At 42.6% G+C, this 7,734-nt stretch overlaps 1 long non-coding RNA gene across 1 annotated transcript; it reads right to left on the bottom strand.

Annotated features, from left to right (window-relative positions):
- Positions 1-2,359: 2,359 nt before the first annotated feature.
- Positions 2,360-6,962, bottom strand: LOC143974858 (uncharacterized). The gene is made up of 2 exons (XR_013272287.1): positions 6,659-6,962; positions 2,360-2,811 (listed from the first exon to the last, which is right to left on the bottom strand). It is a non-coding gene; the product is annotated as an uncharacterized LOC143974858 (long non-coding RNA).
- Between the last annotated feature and the right edge of the window lie 772 nt (positions 6,963-7,734).

Raw genomic sequence — 7,734 nt, 5'->3', positions numbered from 1 at the left:
TGGTCTAGGGGTTTCCCGAGGTAGATGGCCCAAAGGTTTGCAGAACCTGACACTGGATCCACTTTTGGGATTTTTATTTGACAACAAGTAGACAAAACAGTCTCTCAAAGGAAGGTAGAGGGTTGGGTAGGAAGTTCAGGTACTCTTGGAACTGCAAAAGGTAGGAAGTTTCTCACTATAGAAATCCAGAGAATTACCGCTCACAACTGGATTCTCACAGCTACCGGATAGACCTCCTCTCACTAGGCCTAGCAGCTATAGAGTGTTTAAATTAAGCAAAGTCTCTGCCACAGACTTTGATGTAGAACATCTGTGAATAAAGTCTCTTCCACAGACTTGGATCTAGAACACTTGAGCAAAGTCTCTGCCACAGACTTGGATGTAACTGAGGGACGGAGATAAATTTAGAGAGCTATAATACGGTACCAGTATCTTGCAGCCGGTCTGGCGATACCGTATGAGTGTAGATTCACTTGGTGTATTTCAACTGAGCCTCCAGGCTCTTTCTGAGAAGCCAGCCTTATGTGTGGCCTTCTCCTGAAGAGTCCCCCTGGTTGCTTCTCCAGTTGCTGGGCCTCTCCATAGACGAGACAGCACCGGACCACCTTTGAATCCTCCTCCCAGTTACTTTGCCTTGGGCTAGCCAGCCCTGAGACTTGAAATTGGATGGATCTGCACCCCAGGCCATGAGGACCATGGGGGCTGCTCAGGAGGACCAGGACCAAGCAGACCGAAAAGATCTTCCGGACTGGAAACTAGAAGCACGTGATGTCAGTACCTTAAGTACCCTCTCCCAGAATGCACAGCAAGATGACACTCCCACTGGGCTGGTTCCGAGAAAGAATGGCACTCAATACGCCTAGCTAAACTGCATTCTCACACTGGTCAATGGTGACAGCAACACCTGTGGCCAAGTAGAACCCAGTGCAATCCAGCTAGACTGGTACTGAAACCATAATTTGGTATAATTAACCCTAAAACCCAACTGTGGCTTTAGGAATTAAAAAAAAAAAAAACACACTCTTCAAAGACGCTACAAAAATAAAAAGATAAAAAAGAGGAAAAAACAGCAGTGCCTCAGTCAGAAAAACTACAGTTGACCATTTTAAAAAAGAGGGCGGGCAGGCATGGGGAACCCCCACCCCCCACCCTAAAAAAAACATGCAGCAACCAAAAAAAAAAAAAAAGTGTATAAGAGTATACAGCACTAAATGTTATGTAATGTAAAACACTGCACTAGACTCATACCACACTGACACTACACTACACTATACACACACTATACTCACATACACTACACTGATACTATAGTATACTCACACTACACTGATACTCTACACTCAGAGTCACAAAAACACACTAACTCACTAGTAGCAAACAGAGCCCTGCTCTATCCATCTCCAATACATCAACACACTGCAAAAGGTTCCTGTGGGAAGGAACCTTTTATAGTGTGGGGTGGGACTATGAGCACTGAGCCGTGATTGGGCAAAGTCATCATGACTTTGTCCAAACATGGCTCTGACTGCGCTCTGTGCCCTCCAAATTCTAAATGGAGAAAAAGTATGGTGGGTAAATCTCTGGATTGAATGTGAGTATTGCAGCAAAAGCTTGGCTTGTTATTTAACCTTTTTAATGAGCTATTATTTTTATATTTTTTTGGGCTGCTTTAATCCAATATAAAAATAGAATTGGCTTTACTTGTGTTATTCTACAGCTATATGTTGTGTTGTGTGAGGAAACTGACTCAAATGCAGTAAGAACAAAAAAAACATGCATAAGGTATTTCTTCTAGAAAGTGAACCTAAGACCACAGCAGTGCAAATACCTGTCAGGGCTGGGCTCAGCCCTTCCTTCTCTGAGCTGGCTGCTCAGCTGTCAGGTAATTGCCAGCTTCTAGCTCTCCACAGTGATTCACCTGTTGATGATTTCTGCTCGTCAGTCCTGCTAAGCCGTCCAGCCCAGATGATCTCTGCCTTCGCCTGGTCAACATCACAGAGACTTTCTCCTGCGTTCCTGTTAAAGACTCGCTTGGCTGAAGTTACTACGCTGATACCTGGCTTCCTGACTCTCTGGCTTGTCTGACTATCTGTTCCAGTTACCGAAATTTGGCTATGTTTTGACTATGTTTGTTCTATTTAATTTTATTATTAAACAAGTATGATTTAACTGTACTTCTCTCTTGGGCTGATTCATGGTTTCTGACAATACCAGCTTACCATGCTGTCCCAAACTTACTCTACTGATCTGTATAGCCTCTTCTTCACCTTATGCTTTTTTTTAATTTCATTAAAGGCAATGCAGCCATGAAATACGTCCAGTGAATATAAACCTACATATGTACAGACATTTACACAGCTTCAACTTATATTGAAAAACTTTATAAATATAATGCCAGCATCGTCATGTATTTACTTTTAAACTCCCTTAGCATTATGGAACTGTGGAATGACTCCGTTAAGGACACATAATCCAAGGCTCTCTGTGTTTACTGCTGTAGTCATATAACTTTCCTAGTTACATATCTGAGTGGCCATCAGCATGTAGAAAATGGTATAAAAGCATTCACATTTACATGTCATCCTTATGTGATATCTTCAGTTGAGGACTTTTCTAGCAGTATATTCCAATCCAAATAATAGCCTTCTTGCAGTCATGCCCAGGATAATCACTTCCTCATATGTCCACAGGGCAGATGGAATGGTGTTGTCAGGATTGATGGATTGGCAGATTAATCTAAGCATGCAATAATATTTCTTTGCAAGTTTGATTAATGTTCATCCTTGCCACCTGGAACTCATGGCAGAACATCTAGGAAGATAAAATATCATGTAACCACTGGCTTTGTTAACAGCAAATGTTAATACATTCTAAGAAAAGTACATGGAGGTGGAAGTCATAATTGCTGATTCAATGAATATAGGATTCTCGGTATGAGCTTGGGTAATACTTTGAAGAAATAGGACATTGTCAAACACTGCACCATGGTTAAAGTAGCCACAGTGTTAATTGGCTTTCATCTAATACCAATGCTGGCACCAGCCACAACATTAAAGAGGGATTCCGCCAAAAAAAAAAAATTAAAAGCCAGCAGCTATAAATACTACAGCTGCTGACTTTTAATAAATGGACACTCACCTGTCCCGGGTTCCAGCGATGCCGGCAGCCGAGGCCGATCGACCGCTCGGGCCTCGGCTGCTGCCGCCGCCATTCTAGGTGAGGGAATCAGGAAGTGAAGCGAATCGGCTTCACTTTCCGGTTCCCTACTGCGCATGCGCGAGCCGCGCCGCGCAATAGGAAATCTCTGCGCTGTCACTGGGACCCGTGTGTGTCCCAGCAGACAGCGCGGCAGGGCAGGAAATGGCGTAGACTCCCGTGGGAGTCTATGCCCGGAAGTGGGTGAAAATACCTGTCTTTGACAGGTATCTCCACCCCCCTCCCCCCTGAAAGGTGTCAATTGTGACACCGGAGGGGGGGGGGGTTCCGATCAGCGGAGGTTCCACTTTAGGGTGGAATCCCGCTTTAAGCTCTACAAACTGATATCCCAGAAAAAACCCTGTTGCCTTTATCATCAGCCATGTGACCCCTATCTCTGGGATTGTGTCACTGCAGGCCAGGACTGTGGCAGGGGAGAAACTGCTTCAGGTTGCCAGCAACTTTACTGAAACAGGATCTCCCAATCTCAGCTCCTAAATGGTCAGAGCAGCTGTTAAGGATCGAGTAATCACTAAATTCATTGTCGACTGACACCTCCTCCAGCTCTCCAACCAAAAGCCTGTACAGAGGTATGGACATATTACTGGGGGAAGTGTTTTCAGAAGCCTAACATTGCACCTGTGATCCTATGCAATTCACATTTTTCCAGCAAATCTATGTTCATTTATTATTTTTCTGTTAAGGCTCCATGGACACTAGCTTATTTTTAAGCTCCTAGCAACTAAGGGTCTGGTATGGATTTTTGGCATGGGATTCCCCTTATAATGCATACCAGACCCCAAAAGGGCCTAGTATGGATTGGGAGGGACCCCCACGCATTTTTTATTGCTGGTAAATGCCACTTTCTTCTCTGCTCTCCAGGGTCACATGCTCAGTTCGGGTTGTGAGTGGGAGCAGGTGAATGGGGCCTCACTGCAAGCACACTGCAACTTTATGCAGTACAGTTTAAGGGGTTAAAGTGGATGTAAACCCACTCTCATCCTTTCTAAACTACTGCAATATTGGTTATCTAGAAGGATATACATGCCTCCTGCATGTATACTTATCTGTCAAATGTCTCCCTGTCTCCCTGTCTGCTAAAACTGCAGATTTTGTAGGTGGGTTTGTTTTCCAGGGCTCAGTGGGTGGAGTCGTGACATCAGTAGACTCCCCACCCACCTCTACACTCCACTTATCAACATGAATTTTCACCTGTGTATTTCTTACACTGAACTTCTGCTATGATCACTAACATCCAGTCAAAACCCAGAAAAGTCCCCACATGACTTCAGCATGCCAAATCATGCTGAGGTGTGGAACAGCCAATCCTTGCAGAGCCGCTGAAGAAAGGAGTGGGGGTGGGAATTTAAAAATAATCCATGTCTTAGGCTAGTGCAGGAGATATGTAAATCACCTGTCAATCACAGCAAGAACGGACAAAGATTTCACAGTTTGTCCATTTTATTTCACTGAAAAAAGATATGAGGATTGCTCAGAGCTGGATTAACTCTTTGTGGCAAGACTGGGCACAGCTGATCTGAAATCCCATACTCTATATTGTGCCAGACAAAAAAATAATAATTCAGGTTTACATCCACTTTAAAGCAGTAAGGAGGGATTGTATCACCCACTCACCACCTGCTTTAAACCCTTGGACCTTACACTGGTATGCTGCAGCTGAGAGCTTTGCACCAGGTTGTAGGGCATTTGCGAATGGCTTAATTTATTTGAATAGGTCTCAATCGATGACAGGTGGTATAACACCTGCTGCGGCATGTGTATACCCTCAGTTTCTGCCTCTGTGGCTAAAGGGGGTAGGGGTCTGTGTTCCTGTGTGATTCAGTGTGGCACAATTTTACCAGCCCATTCCTTTAAATGGGTTGAGTATTGCACCAGACCGCATAAAAAGTAGTGCATGCACTACTTTTCAAAAACACACTGTACCAGATAGCATGGTACTGCAGTACCTTGTGATCTAGTGCAGGCAAATTCACAGGGTTTGCAATATGCATTTGGGGTGCTGTTAATCATATTAGCACCCTCAGAAAATCGCAAAGGCAGTGCACCTTACAGTGCACGAAATGCAGTACAGTTCTGCTGTGAACTGGCCCTAACAACAGGACACTGTGCCCAATGATCTTTGACCTCTCCCATGTTGTTCAGGTTTATTTCCACCTCTGTAAGGTTGCCTACCCCTGCAAAGGGTATTATTTAAACTCCAAACTTTTTATAAAATGTGAGGGCTCATGCACACAAGCAGAGAAAATGGCACTGATAGGGGCATCTGGCATTTTTTTCTTAAGCTCATGAATACAGCTGCATGTTATTTAATGTAGCCATGCTTATGCAGACATATATGCATGTTTTAAAAAAAAATGCCCCAAAGCTACATTTGGTGCTTGTGAACATAATTTATGCATGTACATAAACACTTCTAAATGCTCATCAAGGCACACATGTGCACGTAAAATTCCTCTAGCATGGGTCTTCATACTATGCCAGTTGTTCAGGAACTACAATTCCCATCATGCCTAGTCATGTCTGTTAATATCAGAGTTTTACAATTGCTCATGGGATGTGTAGTTTCACAGCAGCTGGAGGGCCGTAGTTTGAGGATCCCATGGCTGAAATATATGAATATTCTAGCCAATAGAATGAGTTTTACACTAATATGCTTATAAACACCATGTACCTGTAAGCGTGCTTAAGTACACTCATACACTCACACAAATGCAAGACATTAGAGGACATTTTTTTTTTGCCAACTTCTTACAGCATATTTTTGTGCCTTAGGTTATCCAAACATAGGAAAAAGAGGGGAAAAACTGCGCTACGGGAAAAAAAACAAATGGTGTTGAACGGAAGCTGCAATTCAAATGTATACCAAAAATATACCAAACAGAAATAGAAAGAAAAAGAACTGCGCTAGCCACAAAATACCCAATATGATTAGGGTATATGAAAGTACCAGACCCGCACTGTGGGTCTTAGTATCTAGTGTCTCAAAAGACCACCTCCAAGTGTGGTATAAACCATATACAAATAAGTGCAATTAAATTCAAAAAACAAAAAAATAAATGTGTATCAATAATGTGAATTCCCCGAGCTCAATATGTGTGTATCAGACTCTGTGTATAAACCCCTAAGCCATAAAGGTAAGAATATAAAGCATATATATTCGCTATTAAGCATAAATGACCTATCGAAAAAATAATAAATCTGTGTTCAGAGACACTCTATGTAATGTCCATACAGTCATATATCAAAAAAATGAAAAATTAAAATAAAAATAAAAAGTAAATGTCCATATAGTGAATGAACACCAGTGGTACAAAACTTCAAATGAGGTACGGCAGTAAAGAAAAGTTCCAAACGGCTGAACTGCAAATACACGAATTGAAAATCTTCTCCAAAGATGTGGTGTGCTTATCCCATCACCGAAATAAATGAATCAGCTCCTTACCAGATCCAGACGACCCCCCGTTACAGAGGGTCACCACAAGCAGTAGCAGTCAAAAGGGTGTCCGGATAGCGCCTCCTCCTCAGATGGTCACGGATCTTCCACGCGATGGGGTTATGGCTGTTACTCACTCCCAACTCGACGTGGTGTCACATAAGGGAAAACATAGGCTTTCTGACGAGGGTGGTAAACCTGTAAGTCTGGTTTCTTGGGGCGTGAAGGCCTTGGGGTATATCTCTTCTTTTGCTTCTCTTTAGCTTGTTTCACTTCCTTGTCATAATCATCTCTAGCATTGATTGGTTGCGGTCACTAGTCCACCAGGAAGACTAGTGACCGCAACCAATCAATGCTAGAGATGATTATGACAAGGAAGTGAAACAAGCTAAAGAGAAGCAAAAGAAGAGATATACCCCAAGGCCTTCACGCCCCAAGAAACCAGACTTACAGGTTTACCACCCTCGTCAGAAAGCCTATGTTTTCCCTTATGTGACACCACGTCGAGTTGGGAGTGAGTAACAGCCATAACCCCATCGCGTGGAAGATCCGTGACCATCTGAGGAGGAGGCGCTATCCGGACACCCTTTTGACTGCTACTGCTTGTGGTGACCCTCTGTAACGGGGGGTCGTCTGGATCTGGTAAGGAGCTGATTCATTTATTTCGGTGATGGGATAAGCACACCACATCTTTGGAGAAGATTTTCAATTCGTGTATTTGCAGTTCAGCCGTTTGGAACTTTTCTTTACTGCCGTACCTCATTTGAAGTTTTGTACCACTGGTGTTCATTCACTATATGGACATTTACTTTTTATTTTTATTTTAATTTTTCATTTTTTTGATATATGACTGTATGGACATTACATAGAGTGTCTCTGAACACAGATTTATTATTTTTTCGATAGGTCATTTATGCTTAATAGCGAATATATATGCTTTATATTCTTACCTTTATGGCTTAGGGGTTTATACACAGAGTCTGATACACACATATTGAGCTCGGGGAATTCACATTATTGATACACATTTATTTTTTTGTTTTTTGAATTTAATTGCACTTATTTGTATATGGTTTATACCACAC

This window comes from Lithobates pipiens, unplaced genomic scaffold (genome assembly GCF_037356315.1).
Source record: "Lithobates pipiens isolate NorthernLeopardFrog02 unplaced genomic scaffold, aLitPip1_a1.2 Scaffold_13, whole genome shotgun sequence".
Taxonomy (NCBI): Eukaryota; Metazoa; Chordata; class Amphibia; order Anura; family Ranidae; genus Lithobates; species Lithobates pipiens.
The sequence above is the reverse complement of the archived record's forward strand: the minus strand, read 5'-3'. Positions and strand labels throughout refer to the sequence as shown.